We start from the raw sequence: 24,249 nt of genomic DNA, 5'->3' as shown, positions 1-24,249 counted from the left end.
AGGGTGTGCAGTGACATTAAACCATATTTCTAGTTCTAAGGTCATAGTCATAGCAAAATTTTATGAAAAATTCTTGTCCGGAGCACATCTCTTCTTCCCATCATCCACTATTACTCATTCTTCACTCATTGAGTTTGTTCAAATCATGACCCCAAGGGGTAGGACAGGATTACAGCTTAAAGTCTTGATAAGAATAGTAAGAAATGATAAGACATGAATTTTAAAGCATCTTCTTGTAGCATTTACAAAGTTTGTCTTTTGTGCTTCTAGTTGGCTTGATAGTCAAGAATTATTTATCTTTCCACCTACAGGGTTCTGTGTCTCAAACCTACCTTCTTCTCAGGACTGTAATGAACAGACCAAAAGAAAAACTAAATGAAGCAGAAACACCAAATGAAGCTTTGCAGAGATTTTCAAATCAGAGATATATATTTATATGTGTGTTGTAGCAATTGTAACGGTCTGAAGTTCTCCTAGTATTCAATGCTTTACTTGCCTAAATATGTCAAAAATAAAATTGGAAAAAAAATGTGTATTGGTATTTATAAACCATTCTTTATTTTAATGTTCATATTGGACTTTGTTTTCTTCATATTCTAACATCTAAGCGTAATGAATTATTAAAAGTAATTTTCATCCTTTTCAACGACAATGAAAGAACATACTCCAAAAAAATATGATATTTCCACTGCAACATGCTTTTTATTTTTTAAATGCCAAAAATAAAACTCTGAATGTTTTTAAACACTTTGCATTTTTATTGAAGAAGGATATGGAGATAACGAACAGTATTTAATATCAATGTTCATAAAACAATACAAAATAGGAGCAGCGCAAACAAGGATTGATCAAAGTTGGATCAGGTGTCATGGAGGAGTGAGCATCCCCTGCTGACCGTGTGTCCATTGTCATGATCGTGAAATCCGTCTACAGTTCAGTGTATAAATAATGGAATAACAATTTTAATGAAATGACGCCAGTCAGCATTTCACTCAATGACAAGTTGTATTTGCTGCCAAGGTCATTGTATCGATCGTAGAACTTACGAAATGTTGACTTTAAATGAGACTGCTGATATTCTTGTATCATCGATTTGCTTGTCAATAATTTACCTCGTTTTAAATATTGTTCATACGTGGAGCAATATTTATCAATACGAAAAACTAAAACTTTTCCCTGTAAAACCATGATTTGCAATATGTCAAGATATAGCATTGTTCGTGACCTGATATCTTCTCCATTTGAAAGAGTCCAAATATAGTTTTTTAAATATATTTTCCTAATTATGGTCTGTACTTCAATGTATTACTACAATAAACAAATTGCAGCATTTACGGACCCTTTTAAAGTCATTTGAAAGTTTATAAATTTTTTTAAAAGTTTGGAAATGTGCACTTTTGACGATTGAAGACCTTTTCTGCACTTACACTGGATGAGTATTGAATAAATTTTACTATCCTGAATGATACTTTAGGCAACATACGTTTATGCCTATCAATGAATTTTAATGCATGAAATATCTAGATTCCACGATTTTAAGCTCCTAGTTTGACTATCAGTTCTATTTTTAGTATATTGATACTATATTGCACACAGATTGCATTTTCATTAAAAATATTTATGAATACGACCAACTAAAACTACCACCTGTAAAACCAAGATTTGCAATATGTCAAAATATAGAAGAGTTCGTGACCTCAGATCTATCCTACTTGAAAGAGTCCAAAGATATTTTTTTAATATTTTCCTCGTTATGGTCTCTACTTCAAGGTGTTACTACATTAAAACAAATTGCAGCGTTAAAGGACCATATAAAAGTCATTTGAAAGTTCATAAAAGATTTTTTTTAATAAAATGTGAACTTTGGACGATTTTTGACCTTATTGCACTTAGACTAGATGAGTACTGAATGAATTTTACTATCCTAAATGATACTCTTTGCAACTTACTTTTATGCCTATCAATTAGTTTCAATGCATGAAATGTCTTAATTTGTCGAGAATTCCTTAAATATGCCTAGATCCCGTGATTTTAAGCTCCTAGTTTGACTACAAGATCTATTTCTAGTAACATGCCTCGAACTCGTGAACTAAGACAACAATGAAAAAATATCTGTGGCAATTTTAATTGTATATCAATGCTATATTTTTTGCACACAAAAATTGATATCAATACATAAACCTTGCTTGTGGAAAATTTTGCATGGTTTTTTCTTAGACACTCACTTAAATCGTCACGGTAGCTCAATCGGTGAGCGCATGCTCCATGATCGGAAGGTCATGAGTTCGAACCTCGGCGGTGACTGATTAAAGTCGATAAAAATAGGCCTTGACTGTTACGTCACAATGCGGTAGGATCCTTAAAAAGTAGTTGCGGGTCCTTCAGATGTCGGGCGTAAATAAAGATCCCTCACAGCTCAATAGCCCTTAGTGCTTCGTAAAAGTTAAAATTTAAAACCCCTTACCGGTTTGGTCCCGTCTCTGTATGAGTGAAAACTTCTCAAATGGGACGTTAAAATATAATTAATCAATCTATCGGTTTGTTTGAAAGTTGGTTGTAATTTGGAACTGATCAACTGTAGTCAGAAAACCTCTTAGTATGAAATAAATGTCACAGACTCTGTGATGCCTTATATTTCAAATTTACTTGAATATACATGTAAATCGAAACGACAGATGAATCAATATAACCATTAAATGATTTTGGTAAATGTGAAGTTGAGTTGTGGGATCAACAAAATTTTTCTTCTTCTAGTGTAAAAGTTTTTATTTAAGTTCTTCTTTGTAGGAATGTAAAAATAAGCCATGCATCTAATAAAGGGGCACAATAATTAAGTTTAGATCGAAATATTGTGCGTGTACTAATAAAAGTGGGCTTCATATTGTAGCGGCTTTGGTGCGTACAAGAATGTGCTAATTCATAAATATCGCCAAGAAATCATTACATTATACAAAACAAGGCATGGACATACATGTGTACCGCTAATTCTTGATTACACCAACAACTCTATATTCCTTGATTACGCTAATTTTTTTTTTATACTAGTACGCGAATTCATGTACAGGTACAGTAGAAACATTTTGTTAGAAGATCTGGTGACGGAATTACACTCTAATACTAATAGGGAAAGTAAACATCATTTCAAATTCAGCTTCAAAGTACATGTAAAATAAATTTTTCTTAACAATTGCAGTATCATTTTATTGATACCCAATCACAAGATAAGAAATGTTTCTACTACTTTTTTATTGAAGAAGCAGCTGTCTATAATATCCAATACCTTTTTTTATTTAGCACTAAAAATGGTATGTATAAGTGTTGAAAGTCTAATTTTTTGATTGATTGATTATATGTTGTTTTACGTCCCATTCGAGAATATTTTAATCATCTAGACACGTCACTATATAACGATGAAGCGCTGCAAATTTTGACCTTTACTCGACACACAGGGCCGTTGAGAAGAGAGGGATCTGTATTGTGCCAACGCCTACCATGACACAGGGCTTCGGTTTTTAAGGTCTCATCCAAAGGACCCGCAACTCTCACTTCAAAGTGCCGAGCACATTGCGAAGGAACAGTTACTACCATTTTTATCGACTTTGATCAGTTGCGGCCGAGAATCGAACTCACGACCTCTCGATTATGAAGCAAGTGCTCTACCGACTGAGCTACTGTGAACGGTCGTATATTCTGATGTTTTGACATTACTGATGTGATTGACCTTTGAAAAGTTTGAAATTTTGAAATTATTAAAAATGTTTTTTAAAAATTTTTAGGACCCAAGTTTTGAGTTCCATCATTTTCACAATATGCTAAATGACAATACCGATCAAATCTCTCTTTAACAAGAGTAAATATTTTGTAAGGAGTAAGGGCTCCGAAGAAAATTTTCTTGAACATGAAATACATCTCTATTTGTAAAGCTGTTTTATAGAGTTTAATTATATAAGGTATTAATTTATTGAAAATACTCAAAAGTGAAAAGATATGAAATTCAGGTGATGGTTTAGGTAAACTTCATGGAAAAACGAGTTGAGAGAGATGTTTACGGTCACATATAATAAAAAATCGTTTCATATAGTGATTTTCGTAACAAATTGAAACCGTTGGGCAGCATTCCTAGCCTTTGAGTAAGTTCTTGTGCAGCTTCAAACATATGACATAAACGTTGGTAAGTGATTGAAACTAAATAATGCGGAAAACAAAAACGACCTCGATAAATATAACTGAAACTGAAAGCAGTGACGATTTTTATTTTCTTATAATGAAGAGGCACACCGAACTTGTTTTTTTTTTTTTTTTTTTTTTAGATATTCTTTATAATTCAGGAAAATTCAAGAAAGTGTAGATGAAATACATGTATATGAAGATAACGAACAGTATTCAAGTCTTAAATCCATAAACGATACAAAATTTGAGCAATGCAAACACGGTCCTCCAAAACATCAGAGGTGGGATCAGGTCCACAGAGAAGTGAGAATCCCCTACCGACTGGTCACATCCGCCGTGAGCTCCTTGGCATGATCAGAAAATGAAGGAAAAATCCGTCGTCTATTCAGTGTGTAAAAAATGGCCTAACAATAAGTATCAAAAGACGACAGTCGTTCTTTACCTCAATAATAAATTGCATTTGCCTCGACCATAGAACTTACAAAATGAAGAATTTGAACAAGACTGCTGATTTGTTTCACGGCGGGTGTGACCGGTCGGCAGGGGATGCTCACTCCTCCATGGTACCTGATCTAACATCTGATGTTTCGGAGGTCCGTGTTTGCTCTGCTCCTATTTTGTATTGTTTTATGGACTTTGATATTGAATACTGTTCGTTATCTCCAAACCGTTCTTTCAACAATTTCGAATTCTTTGTCGATGATTTACCTCGTTTAAAAAATGTATATGCGTATAGCATGCTCTTGGGTATCAACTGAGAAATATTAAACCCGTATCCATGTGATGAAGGTACATTGCTGCATAAGTAAGGGAAGTTGACGATTGAAAAGTTAAATTCATCACGTTAATCATAGAGCTTGGTTGTTATATTACCATTAACACTTTTTTAAGTAAAATATCCAACTATGAAACAGAATCTGTAGTAACTTTTATTTCAAGATCACAGTGATACATCGTATTGACACAAACATGGAAATAACCATTGTTATTTGACAATATGTCTTCGATATATCTAAATGTCGAGTTAAAGCTTAAGGTCATCGTATTTTTTTTTCTTTTCACTAATAAGAATTAGGATAAATTCTGCTTAATATGAATACAAACATAGGTCAGCTAATAAGGGGCGCAATTGGTACCGATGGAAATTCCAATAGATAATTGAAAGATCTGGTCTCCAAAAACCACATAGATTTTTTCAATCAGAAACTTAAGCATCTTTTTTATGTCCACCTCAGAGTACTTAAGTGTACAATCAGATTTTTTAAACGAAATAATTCTGCAAATTACCAATGACTAGTAAATTTACGAGTTCCATTTTTATTGAAAATGCGGCTGTCAATGACCTTCACTCTTTGATACCAACGATATGTTTTTTAAGCGTTTCTTTCAGTGATTTTAATTGTTTAATATGTACATTCAGACACACTTAGAAAAACAAATAATAAACAAAATATGCAATTTTGAAACCAAACTATGACTTAATCAGGCTATGTTTAAAAACCGAGAACCATTGTCACTTCGGCGTTGGCATGGAAAAGATCCGTACAAGCTACGTCCAGAAGAATCATGCACGAGTCAAATTTAATTGTACATACCTGGAAGCAAGTGAAACATTCAGATGTATAAAAGTTCTTAAGTGTTACATTAAACAATATTTAATCGATCAAAATTAAATTTAAAACTTCTCTAAGAGAGGCGTCGATCCTATCCGCATGCTGAATGAAATGCATGTAGATCTTTTTAGGGTGTGTTTCCATTTATGAAAATGAATGCAAATATATACTAACGTGCGGATGTTTCTTTTGACTGCATTTCTTTTCTTTTGGGTGGAGGAGTGGATTGGGAATAAGAAACTTTATTAGCAATCAGAAATTATAAATTATATATTTCTGCTTATTCATCCCTGATCTCACATAGTACTTTTTCGATAGCTTATCAATCCATATTAGAATCTTGAGTGTGGTCAAAAATTTCAAGTGACAGATATATAAAAGCTACAGATGAATCCTTTATTTTAATCTATGATTATAGTTTTAAATTGTTTACTTTTCTGTTTATCCTCATTTTCAGGTGACATAATCAAATATTGATCTTTATCGCGAAAGCTTAAACCGACGTAAAATAGAGATACAATAACTTTAATCGCATACATATCAGATATCTCTCAAATCACATGAAAAGATTTATTTGAATAACGATAAAGTGAACATTTTGTCTACGTATCAATAATATACTAAACCTAAGGGTATATACATGTTGTACATGTCGGTGCTTGTAGCTTTGCCTACCGATACACATTGTATTGAAATTAATTTTTATTTATAAATCACATTTACAATTTCCAAACTTACTTAACTGCCCTAAGTGAAGAAATATTGATATTATTTCATTACAATGTGTACAACGATCCTCTAATAAAAATATTGTCAAAAATACATATAATGCTATCTCACTTTCATTCTCCATGTACATATATAAAGCACTAAAATCATACAACAATGTCTATACGTGAGCACAATGCATGGCTCTAATTTCTGACGTCTTTTGGTGTCTTCATGCAACCTTAAACTTACAGTGGGTGTTTTTATATCTGTCCAGAAGTGGTCATCTTTAAAACCGAAAGTTATAAGATATTAGGACAAATTTTGCTTTTAGATAAACAAATATACAACTCCGCGCACTTTTAAAGCTCAAATGTACATATTTATGTTCCTTAGTTTTCTTGCCGGACAACTGAGCTTGTGTTTTGTTAAAGCAGGCAAAAATAAACAGCATTGTTGAAGTGAAAAAATGTCATTTATTGAAGTAAATGACGTAAAAGTTGTAAAACATATTTACAATACAAGAAAGGGGGTCAGGAAAGGGGACTTAAATATAAAATATTAAATAAATGTATCTTTATCACATTATTGCACAATCTGACCCCCAGCACCATAATGTCATTGTAAATGAAATACATCGTAAAAAAGGGGGATCAACCAGCAGACTAATTTAGAAACATAGTCTTTTTAATCATGATCTTAAAAATTCAAAGTCGATATTCAAAAGGGAACTTCATTAATATGTGATAGAATGTTACATCTCTATGATTCTACCAAACTTATTTTTAAAAAAGAGCTTTCTTTGATGCTGTTCAGTTGAAACTGTTCAAACTGAATTCTTTTTGAAAAATATTTTCCTAAGTAATTTGCAAATTTTCCGTACTAGTCTTAGTTTTGTCGAAATGTGGCACTGAAAAATGACAATTCTGCATAAAGAAATCATGCCAAAAGAAAAGATAATAAATTTTTGTTTATTTTTTAAAATATCAAATTGTTACTATTGAAAAGAACGTGCTTTTAAATTTACGATCTAAAACTGAAAATTAAGTTAAAAATCATTGTTAAAATACATTTTGTGGTCTCGTTTTACAATTTAGCATCATAACAATGTAACCATAATTTGTGCAGAAAACCACGTGAGTTTAAAAAGTACGCGGAGCTGTAAAAGCTGTCAAACAACGTTGGAAATTCAAAGGATGATATTTAAATATTAGTATCTTTTTACCAACCATGAATTTTAACGAAAATAATTATAAGTCAAATATAAACTATATAATGTATGTTTTATTATAATTAAAGTTATTTCTTGATAGATTGTTTTCTATATAAAGTTAATGTTTTCATATTCTCTCTTCTATCCCTCCCCTAATCCTTAAAAACAAGGAAAGCATATACAATACTTCTTATATGTACTTTAATCTAAAATACCCTTAATTTCGGTAACTTTTCATCATGGTTTCTAAAAATATAATTGTACTGGAGGACGAAGAGTCTTTCATATTCACATTAGAGCGTAATCTATGAAAGTTTAAATCAAGAATTAGTTCAAATAGGTGATCTTATAGAAATTGAATGTTGATAAATGATTTTATAATTCCGTAGTGGGAAATTAAATTGTGATGATCTCCTTTTTTCTTTTTGTAAAAACATTTTCTACAACGAAAAACAACAAATAAGCAACTTAAGTATGAAATTTTTCTTTTTTGCACATGAGTTATCATATATACATCTGAACCTGATCATGTGAAAACATGCTTCCAAGAGTATTTTTTTTCCATACATGTCAGCGCATTTATATCTTTTGGGCAGATGAAAATCCTTTGCCTACGAGAAAAGCCAGCCATATCATCGGGTATACGATACAAAATGATGACTGAATAAAAACTTTTATTCACTATATGGTAATCGCTTTGATTGACAGTATCTCATATAGTTTATAATAAATATCTTTAGTAGACCTTGGTATTTTTATTAGGGGTGTCTCCCAATATTCAATCCATTTACCTTGACCTTTCAAATAATGACTTTCCACATGCATTTATCCACCCATCATAATTTTAACAGAAGGGATAATGGATAGTTAGAACATCTAGGAGTACTTCTGAGCGTATGCTATCTGGTAAGATAAACATTATCGGTATATGTATAGTGTGGTAAGAAATTCTTGTTCGTATATAAACTACCGTTGCGAGTGCATATTCTTCTTCAAGACATGAATAGATTAAAGGGTCTTTCAGAAAATCAGTTTAACAATGGTAATTCCCATTCTTATGTCGATACGATATAGCTTGGTGTGCTTAAGCCTGATCCCACCTCCGATGTTTTGGAGGTCAGTGTATGCTCTGCTATTATTTTTTAATTGTTAAATGGACTTATGATCTTGAATACTGTTCGTTATCTCAAAATAATATAATTATATTTGCATTCAAGACTCTCATTGGTTGATTATCAAAAAGGAACGCTAAAAATTTCTGGATAATCTAGTTTGGTATGGGGACACACCCCCTTGACAACCAGCTGAATCATCTGTATCCATGCAGTCCTCTCATTTCTAGTCCTCGGGATTCATGGAAAATTCTAGATTTAAGAAATTACTTTTAACTTCAAAAAGTATCTCAACCTTAACTCATGTAAATAAACACCATAGCTTCGTCTTCGCTAAAGTTTTTACTTCTCCTTGCTTCCCATCACTTCCAAAACTGAGGTTGTATTATTAAATGGCAAATTTGAACTCATAAAAAGTAACATAATTTTACCTCCACGGTTGTTTTTCTTTTTTTTTAGATTAAATTATAAGGAATGACACTAATTCTTGGCCAAATTATGGAGTATAACCTATTATGGGATAGTTAAAACTTTTTTTTAATTCGCTTCGCAGACTATTAATTTTGCAAAAAATTAGAGTTATTCCTTAAATGTTTCATTTTAAAGTCACCTGAAATACATTTGTTACTATTGCCACGCGAGAGGGCAAGATTTACCCAACCTTTCGAATTCTCACTTATATTACGAGCAAATTAAAGCACAGCAGTTTTTATAAATACATGTATGTTCCAATCTAATGAACTACTCTCAATCAATATTCAAATATTTCATATTTTCGGATCGGCTGTGCAAATAGTTACATATACCTCTCGTTTAGCTGGATTCTTTGCTACCCAATGTAAAGCGTAAAACCTTTAATGCTTTCCCCTTTGTTTATCCTAATTTAAACAATTTTACTCCATAGTTACATTTTGTTTATCTGACTTTCATTACAAAAGTGCTGTGAAATGGGTATTTCAATGATTTGAAACGTTTAGGTGTACACTGAATGATTTTTTAGATGGAATTTTTTTGTTTCTATGTTGGTTCTTATTTTATTAATCTCAGAAACAATAATTTTCCTATAACTTTTTTTTATTTACTGCACATAGTAAGAAATTAATTTATGTACTATAACAATAAAAAAATGATAATTTATTATCAGGTCCATAACATGATGATTGACATATTCGACTGTAAGTTAATCGTAAGTACGACAGATAAGTATATCAAAGTACTATAGTCTAATTGAAGGAAAAGTAGGGATATTAATTTGCCTATTTTTATAGTCCAAATAAAGAAGATTTTTTTTCATGTGAGCTATATTTATGTAAAACCATGGTTTTTGTTTGTAACAGATAGGTATAACATTTTTCTATCAGCTTCTTGTTACTTTAGAAATGTGTTAAGTGTATAATCATACAAAATTGATGAGCATATATGTATTTTGCAAAAATTTCATTTAAGTCATATGTTTAGATTTTAGTCATATTGTTACAGATAATTTGGCTTATTAAACAAATGTTTGGGGGTATTTGGAAGACTTGTCTTTTGAGTAAGTTATTGGTTAATATCTCTACATTTTAAGTTTTTCAAGAGTTGATTTGAAAAAAAAAAGCATTATGAAAATTTTCATATTTATGTGTTTTTTTTTATATTTAGTTGGTGTTCTTTTGGAGAAGATCATGGGATGCATATGTAGCTGCTTTAAAATGAAAAGAGGTAAACATCTTTTGTTTGAAATCATGTACCTTAGAAAAAATGAAAAAAAACACATCCATTTTATGCTTATTATCCATTTTCTTTGATATTATTAGTTACAATCATGTGTTATGATGCTTTTGAGCCAAATAATGAAGAGGATATATTTAAGCAATTTCAATCAAAATTGCTTAAAAATTGCGATGTCATATGGAAAAAACCAGAGGAAGAAATAGACTCATCCTTACCTTTGATAGTATTTTGTTTGCAAATGAATAGACAAGACCATGTTCATATGGTAGTTTCAAAAACAAAAGGTAAGCAAAATTTGTCAAATACTTTATTCAGAGGCTGAATATGTTTGCGTGTTTCTTTTACTTTTTATATAATTTAGGTAAAGAACTTCATGTGTAACATGCAAATCTAACATTTCAGAGAAAACCCAAACATTTTTCCTGGTCGTCTTCGAATTCTGTATACCAGGGGAGAGTCCAGAGTATCTTGTTAAAAAAGACTGTTTTGAAAGTGAGGATGTGAAAATTGCCAACATTTTATATCATGAGACAGAGACAGATGATTACATTCTAAATAATTGCCCCGAAAATGAGAAAGCTAGAAAGGATTTGTATGATTATTTAGGTTTCTTTTACTGTAAACTGTGTGATTACTGCTACTATAATTTGAGTGATGTATTTTCTTGTAGACAGTAATTAAAAGTCGTATTATAAAAAGAGTAAGAAAATTAATGAGAAATTTCTTGCCATGGCATTTCATTTTATATCTGATATAGTATACATAAAGAGATGAGATGGATAATTTTGCTATCATAGGTTCAAAAATATAACTATTTAATGTTTCTACACAAACCTTGGCAAGATCCTAGAGTTAAGGCGAGAAAATAACGCAGGTTATTAGTTGGTAAGAATAAAAGCATATTGCTTGCACCATTTCTATCTGTTTTAGTCAAAATGTTTGATGGCGATGATAAAATTAAAGAAAAAGAGTAAAAAAAAAGGGAACATTTGTTGAACACCTGTTGATTGATGTTACAAAATTATTGTGTCGACGTCAATACATGTAAACATGTAAACTATGCTCTCTGTGACAAGGGAGATGATGTCACATTATGTATATTGTTATAATATGTTGCTTTGATGTTCAACCAATCATCTTTCTTTCATTCTCACTAAGATATTGACAGTAGTGAGGGAAAAACTTAAAGAGCATTGTGCAACTATATTTTTAAGAAGTTGCACGAATCAGATGTGAATACTAAAAAACTCCAAAGAGCTTTTAGACAATTTAAAATCTCAAAATTTCACCAAAATCAAGAGTTTGAAAACTAACGACTTATCAACTTTATACACAATCATTTCCCACGATAAATTAAAGTCCAGATTTTTTTATATCATTGACCGCTTTTTGTCCCCCCAATAAAAATGGAACTCGTAAATATACGTACCTTGTCATTTGAAAAATTAATATGCTAAAACACAATCTGATTGCTCACACAGGTACCCAGAAGTTGACATCAAAATGATGATTGGGTTTCTGATTGATGATATCTATGTAAATTCATGAAAAGCAGCAAAAATACTGTTATTTATCTGTGAAGGCAAATTAATATCACCACATAATAATATATTTGTATTAGGGATCGCAATCTAATACAGAATTGCCAATCGGTTAACCGCAAGACGTTCCAACCGATTAATCCGTTAATCGTATAAAAAAATTCTCTGCAGATTTCAATGCTGTTACAAGTACAGTACAGTCAACGCTGTTTATACATTTACAGCGCACCTCCGCGGTGTGAATCTCATCGCGGTTAGTACAGGTGTCTCAGGTAAAAACTGCGTGCCCCCACGGTTCACCAATCCAAGTAAATCACACTGTCGCGGTGCATCTTAGCGATTACAGGTGAAAAACAGTCTTGGTCTAAAACGCGAGTTACCTCCCTTTGAAATTATAAAGCAAAACAAAATAAAACGAAATCAAAACCAGGGACCTATATACTAAATAATATATAGGTCCCTGCCAAAACATAGGGAATTAAAAAAAATCAAAAAGTAACAGTAATGATATTTCAGAAATATAGAAGATAAAATATTAGAATATTTGAAGTACAAAACGAAAATTAATTTCCTAATAAATATACCCTCATGTATCTAAATAATTATAAAAATCGTCAAAGCAATTCTCAAATAGTGTTTAATAATTCTTGAACTACTTTTAATGAGTTCATTAGAGCCACAAATTTCGATATAAATTACTGTATGTAATATATTTATACGACAATGCAAGATAAAACACCCAGTGTGCTATTCATGATATTCAATATTAATTTATATTTTCGTAGTGTGTTTTGTAAATTTTAGCTATTTAATTATTTTAATAGTGGATTGATTAAAGAAACGATCTATCGCAGTGTCACTTTCATTGGGGCTATAAATGAAGGTGTTTTAAAATTATTAATCTTCAAATATAAGATTAAAATACGCAGAAGATTTTTATTTAATCAGCATTCTCCGAGTCGTCTGTGAAGTCTCATCCCTTTCTAAATTAATTCTAGGTCTAAATGTTTTTACATCGTGTAAACAAGAATTTACTAAAGAGAAATTCATAAACTCCACCACAAACAATGTCTGAAAAACATTTTATGTGTACTTTGCATTGATTAGTAAACTTTTTTGTCCTCGGTAGATCTAGTACATGTAGACACAGTGTACATATAGCTGCACGGACTAATCTTCGTCTGATTAGTAACTGCTAGATTCCTGTGCATTGTGTGCGTTCAAGCGGAGAGAGATTTCCTGTCACTGTACTGGGTATAATTTCACACCTTTGTGAAAGACAAAGGGTTTGGATTAGGTTTGTTTTATTTTCACATTTTGACAGTTCTAAAAAAAAAAATCATAAACCCAGGAGGATTATAATTTTTGACACACCCCCCCCCCCCGATTTCCCCAATTCCGTGTGCATGAACTTCATATCTGGAGCTGGAGATGCGTTCCAAGTTGAAGGATTTGTTGTTGCAGCCGACATCCCCAGTCGTCTCTTCCCCTCGTTCAGCGCATTCCCCCAGATCACCAACTCCACCCAGGCCAGAAGAACTACCGCAGCCGAAACGCCGCAAAACAGAAAAATCTCTGGGAAATAAATTTAGTTAATACCTGCAGTGTGACTTTCGATGTAAAATTATACAAACATAAATCTTAACAAAGCAGTATTAAACACATATTATGATCTAATTAGCCTCCTTTCCAATTAATAATACGTAATTTTTATGTATATTGAAAGTTGATATATTTTCAAAGTTAAAAAATGAAGTTATTTGTTTTCAAAATAATGTGTATTTTGTCACTATAATCTTATTTTATTTTATTTCTGCTTTAGAAAATTAAAAAACTTTTTTTTCAGACTAAATCCGGAAGACCGAGGGCAACGGTGATAGCCTTAGGATCCTCTCCTCCGGATGGTCCCACAGTTACAACTCTAGAACGAGCAGAAAACTTGCAGGAAACAGCTCCACTTCTGTCAACCACGTTCCTTACTTCAACACGACCATCCAGCGAACAGAACAAACTGAGGAACCAGCACCATCTGTCACACCCACGCTCTTGACTCCAACTAGACATCCTCCAACTTCCGACCATCCACAAGCGAGGAAGACACGCCATTACAGACCATCATGCGGGAATTGCGGGACATCCGGAAATCAGATGATATTTTCAACAAGAAGGTTTCTGCAACAAACACAAGGGTGACCGGGCTAGAGGCTCAGATGAATACAGTTTTTACCAACATTAATATTCTCATCGACCTTGTGCGGAATGGTGGCCTTCAACAACCGACCACTCAGGCTGTCAATATCAGTGAGTTAAACGGTACGGACTCTGACAGTGCATCAACAGGTATTCCCGAGGAATTCCAAATTCCAGATGCAGAACTCAGGGAAATTCTCAGAGATTCTAGGAACTCAGGTAATTTTGCAGTCAATTTGTGTAGGAAATTGTTTCCTGAACTCAATGGCGAGGCGAACCTCCGATTTGACTACAACTGGTTTGGAGGCGGAAAGCTTGGGAAGAAGGAATTAGACCCACGGAGGAAGTCGGTGATTAAGCGTTACGTGTGTTTTTTTTTACCCCGAGCTTCAATCAGAGGAACATTGGAGGGAGAGGATAGTGACAAAGACAAATGAATCGCTCTGCAGGAACGACAAAAGACTGAAGAAAAACAGCACTGCCACACTGGTAATCCCGACTGTAAATGTCGACATGTGCAACGATGTGTTCACCTTTCACGAGTGATTATGTGATTTTTAACAGTGACAACGATTACTGTCCGTGTTTTAACAGTGACAACCATTAACATTTTTATTGTGATATTGAAGACGTTTCGTAAAAACTGGATAAATAATAACTTTTTTAAATTGCACCAATTGTTTTTATTTTATTTGTCTGTTTTAATATCTGTTTTGCTGATTTTAAAAATAAAATTGCAATGATAAGTTTTCCAGTGGATGTGATTAAAAAAAACCCAGAAAATATATATAACCATACGTAATAAAAGAGAAAGAGAAATCAAACACCCCCCTCCCCCCCCCCCCAAAAAAAAAGTGTACCCCGGATATATTGAATATTGATATTATCATTTTAAAGAAAAATAAGATGAAAAGAAATTTTATATAAAAAATAAATTCTTACTAATTTTAGATCGAAAAATGTTAAGATAATAAAAAAGGTCAAGTTGTCTGTTGAAAATTCTTTCTGTAAAAGTTGGCTTCGTTACATAGTTTTTGACAAGTATTTTATCTCATTGCGTTAGTACGACTGTATGTGAAAATCACGTGCAAGGTACACTGTACATGGACCCGCACTTACAGGACTGAATGCCTGAGGGGCTTAAAATTTACCTGTAGGAATTATGCTAATTCAAATACACAGGAAACGGCCAGTACTAGTACACGTGTATTAGAAGTCATGTCTGATTGGAATAGAAACAGGTTTTTCCAAACACAATCTATAGTATACGAAGAAAGCACCTCAGGTTGTTTCACATGAACGACATTTTGCATGTACACATATGTACGTCCAGCTTAAGGTAAAAGTGAAAAGTAAATTAAAATAAATTGTATATACAGTATGAATTTTTTCGTGTATTATTTCTTTTTGTAATGAGCATACTTGTTTCAAATGTTTGATTATGAATTAAAAATCAAATTTCGTTCTTATTTACATGTACTAAGAGAGAAAAGAGAAAGAGAGAGGTAATATTTAGTATTAAAAATGTTGATTTTGTCCAAATATTAATCAAACCATGCATATACATGTATTGGTTTAAAAATATGACATGGAATAATTGCAACAATTTTAACTTATTTTTATGTTGGTTTATTTATTGATAACCACCGGTTTGTATTCACATGAATATGATCATAAACGTACTTATAAATATTTCCTGAAAAATGTTCAAACATTTGATATAAAAAATTTTTTTCAGTATAGAAGATTCAAACTTTTTAAAATAGCCTAAATCATACCAAAATTTATTAAAATTAATTTTTTAAAGTTGTAAATAAGAAATTTAAAAAAAACAGAAGTAATTTATATGGCAGTACAGGTAAAAAAAATTATTCACTGAGCCGGTCTACGGTAAGTTACACCGCCGCGGTCTATACCTGGCTAAAAGGGGGCCGCGATAACTAACCCCCGGGGGTGTATGCGGGAAGGATTAAAACCCCCGGGGGGGAGCGCGGTTTGATGCATAATCCGCGTTGGCTGTACTGTATGTAGCCGTGGAATTAATTTGAGAACTGTTTACCGAGGCTTGAATCTACATGGCCAAAGTGGTGTTTACTTGTACATGTATTCATAATTGAAAGGTCGCTCTGATGTGACCCCGAATGGGATGTTAGATGTTTCAGAAGCGGTAGCGGATTTGGAACATTTAAATAAATTTTAATAAGATTGAAATGCATGTTTCAAAATTTAAACATGAGATTTCTTCAGTTTGAAAGACAGGAAGTGCATTTTTAAAAATTCTCTTTTTATGGCATCCAATTGTTCTCTGGATAAAAAAAAATTATGTTAATGTTGAAAGTTTCATTGTCTTTTATTTTTATTAAATTTGAAATTAGGTAATTGTAAAGCCTACTATAACAAACAACTAAAAAAATGACAAGTTAAATTCTTTAGATTAATGGATTTTGGGGTAGTGTAGATCTACAGCTGGCTAGTCAGAGAAACAAGGATGGCTGGGAGAGATTTTTAAATGAATTGATATCAAAAGATTCAGTTGTGTAGGCTCATCGCGGCAATATAATTAACCCGTCAACGAGGCATGCTTATTTTTTTTAGGCAACGGGTTCCCCTCTTGGGAAAATTTCGGGAGTAAACTTTTTTTCTAAAATGGGTCATTGATCATTCTGTATTTTGATACAGATACTGAATACTTCCTTTAGTAATATTATAAACTACTACTTCTACGGGAAGACTGGCAAATAAACAAATTATCAAGCTTTATGAAATATATTTTATTGACTTTTCAAAAAAGTAAATGTTCGAATAAAGTAAATGGTATATGAGAATCATTTGAAAGAAGTCTTGCACAATATGTCTAGATAAGGACATATAAGGTGTTTTTTATCATATACTCTTCATGCAATTTTTTTCAAATAAAGCATAAAAAAGGGAAAATTGTGTAATCAATCAAAAAACTAGTATTTAAAAATTCAAATGTACATTAAAAATCAGTGTAACTTAAGAAGTTATCAGTGTCACTTTCTTCAATATTTCGGTTAAACAATATAAATGATTTTTTTTTCTATCAATGTGCCTCTAAACACCTGTATTTTAATTTTATTATTCTCAAACTTTTAAAACAATAAACGACAAATTGGACAAATTCAAATTTTAAAAGTATTTTCACAGCTAATAATACGTTCCCTAGGAATTGATCAAATTTTCAAAACTTATAAATAAGCATTAAGTATATATTTTTTAAAATTTTTTCTAATTTTCCAAAATTTCTCATACCTCATTCTGCTGTGAAAATAATATCAGTTGATTTTTAGAAGAGGATAACAATGCTGATTAAAATTAATATATATTTCTCCAAATTTTTTTTTAAAATTGATTTTACTACTTTAAGTGCTTTCCCTTATTTTTTACAAAACTAATGTAATAGTAATCCCTTATGGAAAATTTTTTATAAATTATCAAAGACGGAGTAGAGAATTTATCCCGGGAGCAAGCTTTTTTTTAATCTGTTTATTAGACAGAGAAGAAAAGAGAAGAAAAACAAACGTTTCATAGTGGAGGTAACCCTATTGTTTCCATAAAACGTTACAAAAAGTGTAAAACTTACAGATGCGGTCGGTGTTTTTTTTTTAAAAACCTTTTTAGGGATTAACTTAATAAATGGTGTTTCTTAATACTTTGGCAAGGAAAATCAAACTCAAACGAGAGATTTGCTGATGTTTTTGCAGTTTTAATAACCTCCAACCTGCTGTATAATAAACCGTATGGGTTTAACTTTCAAAAATAAACTAACAGTTAAAAAATCGCGATCGCGCGATACACATGTAATAAGGACCAAATTCTCAATTCTTAAAAGTAAGTGTTGTAAATTTGTCAATGCTTTGGTAAATATACTTTTTAAGAATTCGATATAATCGTTATAATAGCCACTCTTCATACACAGCATATACTTCGTTAGTACGAAGTGAAATAGTAGGGGCTGGCTTTATCAGACTTCACAGCATATTGTTAATCTCTAACCAGGGGGCTATTACGCCCACAGTATACAAATCATTTGCTGAAGTTACCGTTGTCGATAGGTAGCTCCTTGTGGAAGTTTCCGGTTTTGGTTGCAGAAGGATAAGGTTACAAGCGATAAAGCGATGCCGATAGGTAGCGCCTTATGGAGGTTTCCGGTTGCCGACACATGCCATATAGCGGCTAGCGAAGCTAACCGCTTAAAAAGTATTGTTCATCTTTTAATATAGTAAATTGTTACTATAGAAAAGAAAACTCTTTTACATTTACTCTGAAACTGTAGAGTTTTGCGGTCGGGTTTCATGATGCTAGTTTTTGAAAGTAAATCTAAAAAATGCCAGTTTTTTAACATGAAAAACAGGCAAACAAATGAGAAATACTACTATCATCTTGCGTTTTGTAGAGTCATGTTATTGTACAGAAATATAAAAGTTACACGGTTTGCACTGTTTTTGGGGTCACTGCAATGCAAAGAACTGCATTAAAAAAACAGATACAAAGATGGCTACATTTTACTAGAAACCCAAATACCATTTGGGAGCTACAATCCATTAGCCAAGAGTATATCAAAATCCTACCAATAATTATGTGTTAATTATGTTTTAAGTTAGTTTAATAAACTTAAGTAAGTTGGAAATCACTTTTGAAATATATTTCGTTGCCTCATTACACAACTGACTTTAAAAAGTCTTAAAGGGACATGGAGACAGTTTCAATTGATTTTTTATCAACCAATTTTATTTTCAACTCCCCAAAAAGATAATTTTTTTTCATGATTAAAAAAAACCTGACTAAACGGCAAATAAAAAAAAATTCAGAAAATAGTATCAAATCAGTTGATGTATAGCATCGATTACTTTTGAAATATACATTGTTAATTTGTATATCAAATATGACAAAAATCATATGAATAAATAAAAAAAAGGGAAATTTTAGAGAGCGAGAGAATAATATTGGAAACGGAAGACCCTAATAATTTACTAATTTTGGTCTCTAACAAATAGGTAATGAGTGCATTAGCACTTTGAGTAACTTTGGGCTAGTTTTTGGGAAAGTATTAAGCGTATTCTTAGTATTTCTTATTTTACACCAGAATAGATCCAATATGGCTTGTACATCCCCCCTTTAAAGGCTTTTTTTGATTAAAATTCACCCAAATAGAGAAAAAAGGGGGAAGTTTTTGATACTTAAAATTTAAATTTCTAAATTTAAAATTTTAATTTTTCAATTTTTCTTAATTTACAAACTTTTTAAAACGGGCATTTTTATCTAAGTTCTGAAAAAAGGGAAAAAAAAATTTTAACTTCTCCCCCCCCCATCTTTTTTTTCCCTAATTTTTCAATAAAGATTAAAGAAAAATGGGGCCCATTTTTCTATTAGAGGTAAAAGATTTTGGGAATTTTTTTTTTTTCTCTTTACTCTGCTTAACAGTTCTTTAACTTGATTGTTTTGAAAGAAATATACATATTTTTTATAATCCCTCATTTAAATACTAGTAAATGTTTACTGAGCATTTCCAGGTATTTTTTTTTCGGAAAGAAATCTTATTTATAATTGAAAAATACACAATATCAGTATATTTGGGGGAATAGCTGACAGGAAATGTGGGGTTTTTTTTATTTTGGGAATAATAGACATAAATCTTGTGGGAGTGACCTCTACTATCAGATTACTAATAATCTTGAACTGAATTACTAGTGCTAAGTATTCAGAAGTATTTTTTTTCTCAAAGATCTTAATAAGGAAAAGGAAAATTTTTTAAGGAAAACCCCCAAAACCCAAATTTCCATTAAAGGTAACAATGACAATTTTATTCAGATTTGCTTCCTCTTGGCTGAAATCATAAGCTGACTCAAAAATTAATTAGCATAATTTTTCAAATTTTCAGAAAAATATGTCCGGTATTTAATCACACCTATCAAGGAAAGATGTCCGAGTCAATGTAAGCAACACACAAGAGTTGTTCATATGCAAATAGTGTTTATGCACATTTTCAAAGAATGTTTTTCTTAGAGAGTAATGGGAACATCGGACCTCCTCTTTTAGCATCAGGATTGCTTGGTGGTTTCTTTGCCTCCATAATTTTCTTTACTGAATGGAAACAGAAGGCCGCCGAGCTAAATGTCGGATATATTTGTCTCTCTGGTCAGTTGCTGGCGTTTACTGTGATTCTATTTACATTTGTTGCCATATATAGAAGACGAAATAAATGGATAAAAGAAAAACGAAATTCCACAACGGTAAAGACAAAACTTGTTGTTTTGTGGATCCTAGGATTCGCCAAATGCTTTCTCCATGTTGTTTACGACAAACTACATCAAAATTGTGGCAACTTATATAGTTTATTGCCTCCAAGCGCTGGTGGATACATTCATGTTGTGTTTACAATTGTACAAATGCTTTTTATAACCTTCTGCAGCCAGCGCACCTTTTACGACTCATGGAAAATGAAGTATATAATTTCTTTACTGACGATCTCAAATCTCTCCAAATGGTTGGAAGCCAATATATTCAGCATTTTTGCCAAGACAAACTCGGATATTTCCGAATATTACGCTGGGATGTCGAATTGTACATACATAAAGGAAAATAATCTGGAATCCTTATTCAATGTGACAGATATGTTATTACCCCCTGTACTTATGGAATTCAGTATTTTGGCAGCTTTACTTATCATCACCTTCTCCCTTTCGAAAAAATCTGAAAATGAAGAGAACACACTGGACAATCTCTACAATCGACGGATGACGGATCAAAATCTCGTTTCCCTATCTATAAAACCCCTCTCGCGAAAATGTAAATTAATCTCAGGAATTGTTGTAATAGTTTTGAATGCTCCGTTTTTATTTTACGGTGTTTTATTTATTTCAATGAAACTCTACTTGAAGAGATAATTTATCAATGGGTACTTTCTATTATTGGAGCGAAGATTGTCATATTTTTTCTCATTTTAAATGCTTTTTATGCATTGAATAGAAAATTGCAAATACAAGTGGAAAAACATCGCTTGAATTTCAATAGTGTAGCTTTAATAATCTGCTCATCCGCAGTTAGCTTATCTGGTGTTGTTAATTTTCTCTTTCCACTGGGACAAGTTAATTATTCCGTGATAACATTTCACACTTGGTTCAACTTCTTGTACATTATTTACCAAACAATTTTCATCATATATGGTACATCGCTGGAAATTCTTAGAGGAAACCATAACGATCTAGCTGCACTAAGAATGATTTTGATTATTCTAATCAGCTATAATATCTTATACTGGATGAAAGATTCACTCTTTCTTCAAAGATCTGTTGAAAATAATACCCGAAATAATTTTATAAGGACTGTGTTCTTTGTCTTGTATCCGTTTCAGTCCTTTTATAGATTCCAATCTGCTATGGAACTGATCCCACTGTATAATAAGTTATGCAATTCCCCATCTTTAATATCGTTATCATGTTGAAGACTAAATTCAAGACGAATATTTTGAAAAATATCGTTGTGCTAATTAAAATAAATTTATGGATATTTCTGATATCAAAATGCTTTGTTTGACACAAATGAAAACTCAAGGTTGGAAATGAATGATCATTTATTATACATATTGGAAATATGTTAACACTTAATAAAATTGACAATATCAAGCACGGTAACTGCGGTACTGCTCTTTTGCAGGGCAAAATGATATAGTTTGGTGAAATATGACATAAAAGCAATTGTTTAATATATGTCATTTAATTATCTGTCAGCAAAAACTTCGCCAAACGTTATTATTTTGCCCTGCAAAAGTGTAGTACCACAATTACCGTGAAGGGGCTAATCAAACACATTTGGTAATAATATTTTTTGCGTTTTTTATGAATATTTCATCCCGAAGAGATAAATAAGACAATTGAGATAATGTTCATTTCTTTTTCAATGGATGGTTGATAGAAAAAATCCCAACATCAAGTTCCTGAGTTGACTCAAAAATAAAATGTACAAATACATAATGATTTTCCTCAATATTCCAATATTTCCAAGTCAAGCTGGAAGTCATTACAAAATGTTCTTAATCTAATTTTCAACAAAGAGCTTGTTAATTTTCGCCGTTACGTCATTGTTTGAAATGAAACGTATCAAAGATGTAAAAACAAGGACGGTTTTATTCGATGGACTGTTGAGTAATTATAATGAGTAAGTCTTTAAATGTCAGACATACACCTCTTTTGCAAAACTGTCTTTTATCTTTTCATTACCCTGGATCGAAAGATAGATTCTCGGGGTTATTATTTTTGTCCTGTCTGTCTGTTGTCAACTTTGACCCAGTCCAGAACTATTGCGCTGTCAAGGGTAAGTGTATTCCCACACCAGAATTGTGTTACCATCGGAGGCATACTGTTTCACAAACACATCTTGTTTCTTGGTATTGTTGCTTTAGATTAAACAAGATTACGGTGTAAGCTTTTTCAAATTTGTGCAATTTGTTTCAAATTGTTCCTAATTGTATTTTATAGTTTTCTAGTTGTATCGTTTATTGCTATTTTATATATCCTTATACATTTATGTATATTCCTTACTATTTATATTTAATATATATTTTTTCTATTTGTATTGTATTATTTTGAAGTTGTAAACTATATTGTTTTTATTGTGTACATTTAGTATTGAATAATGCACCTTTTTAAAAATATTTTTTTTACGTTTGCGTATTTAAAATTGCTAATAAAAAGTAAAAGTTTTTCATTTTGTTAACTTTTGGATACAAATACATTGTCACTTAATACAAATGATACATACCGGTAAATCATACAATATAAATATGGATGACAACATGACACAACTGGCAAAGCTGCTAAATTTCAAGAAAAAAAATTCTTGTTAAAATAAATATATGGAGACAAAACTTACTTTATACATGTATTTTTTTAGAACAAAGAAAAGTCACATACAGTACATTTGCAATATAAAATCAATTGAAGAAACCTTTACAAATTGGCAAAGAGAGTTTGAAGTCAAGAGCCTATATGTGCAGTTCAATATCCTGTGTCTGATGTCAGTGATCAGTGAATATGGACGTGAAAAAAGAATGCTTCCTGTATTTCTAGATAGCTTTTTTCACTTGTAAATGTAAATTTAAGAAATTTCCTCCTTGTATGTCTTGTTTCGCTAGTCATGCAAATTATTCCATGTTTCCAACTGTCATCAATTAACTGGGATACCCGACAAACTAGACAGTCATGCAAGTTATTGCACGTTTCAAAATGACATCAATGACCTGGGATACCCGACAGGCTAAACAGGGTTCAACTGTCTACTCGTCCCAAGTTGATAAACTACTGCCTTTATGCAGAAAGATGACTCTGATTCCAATTTATAGTCCATTTTATTTCCTCCAAAACACTCTTAATTAAGGCATTAAGAAACCATAATTTGAATCTGATTGTCAAAAGGAAACTTTTTCTAACTGATGCGGAACTAATTACTAATTGCTCTATGGATTCACGTGTCGATATCTCACTTTTTGACAGTATTAATGAATTGTACATCGCCTTGGGTAAAAGTCAACTTTTAGTGTCTATATCCTTTCATTATTCCGATGTAATGGAATATTTAGCACATGTATATAAGTGAGTGTGGTACGTTTTTGAAACAGCATTCGATATTCATAAACTGTTTAATCACTTATACTTTCATATTTCTGATAAGTGAGAAAGTGATTTGAATTAAAGCTGACATGAATTCTTAAAAACGCAACATTTTCATCTATGTACGACTTGTTTCATACCAACTATAGCCGTATTCCGCCATATTTCTTTCAGATACATTGTCTCATTGTAACGATATATACCCCAATGCGGTCGTTACACTTGAATGATTCTTTGGCTTGGGTATCGACTTGTGCACAGCTCCGATGGTAAAGCATATGAGAACACATGAGGTGATCAAGACATTTCAAAACCACAACACACAACATAATAATCATATTTCTGAATTATTGATTTTTG

General features: G+C 31.9%; 1 pseudogene; it reads left to right on the top strand.

Moving 5' to 3' along the window:
• The first annotated feature begins 13,501 nt into the window (after window positions 1-13,501).
• On the top strand, window positions 13,502-14,749 carry LOC134264603 (uncharacterized; annotated as a pseudogene).
• The last annotated feature ends 9,500 nt before the right edge of the window (window positions 14,750-24,249 follow it).

The sequence above is a fragment of the Saccostrea cucullata genome, unplaced genomic scaffold, assembly GCF_032062105.1.
Source record: "Saccostrea cucullata isolate Sc308-1 unplaced genomic scaffold, CSIRO_AGI_Scuc_v1 ctg2482, whole genome shotgun sequence".
Taxonomy (NCBI): Eukaryota; Metazoa; Mollusca; class Bivalvia; order Ostreida; family Ostreidae; genus Saccostrea; species Saccostrea cuccullata.
The sequence above is the reverse complement of the archived record's forward strand: the minus strand, read 5'-3'. Positions and strand labels throughout refer to the sequence as shown.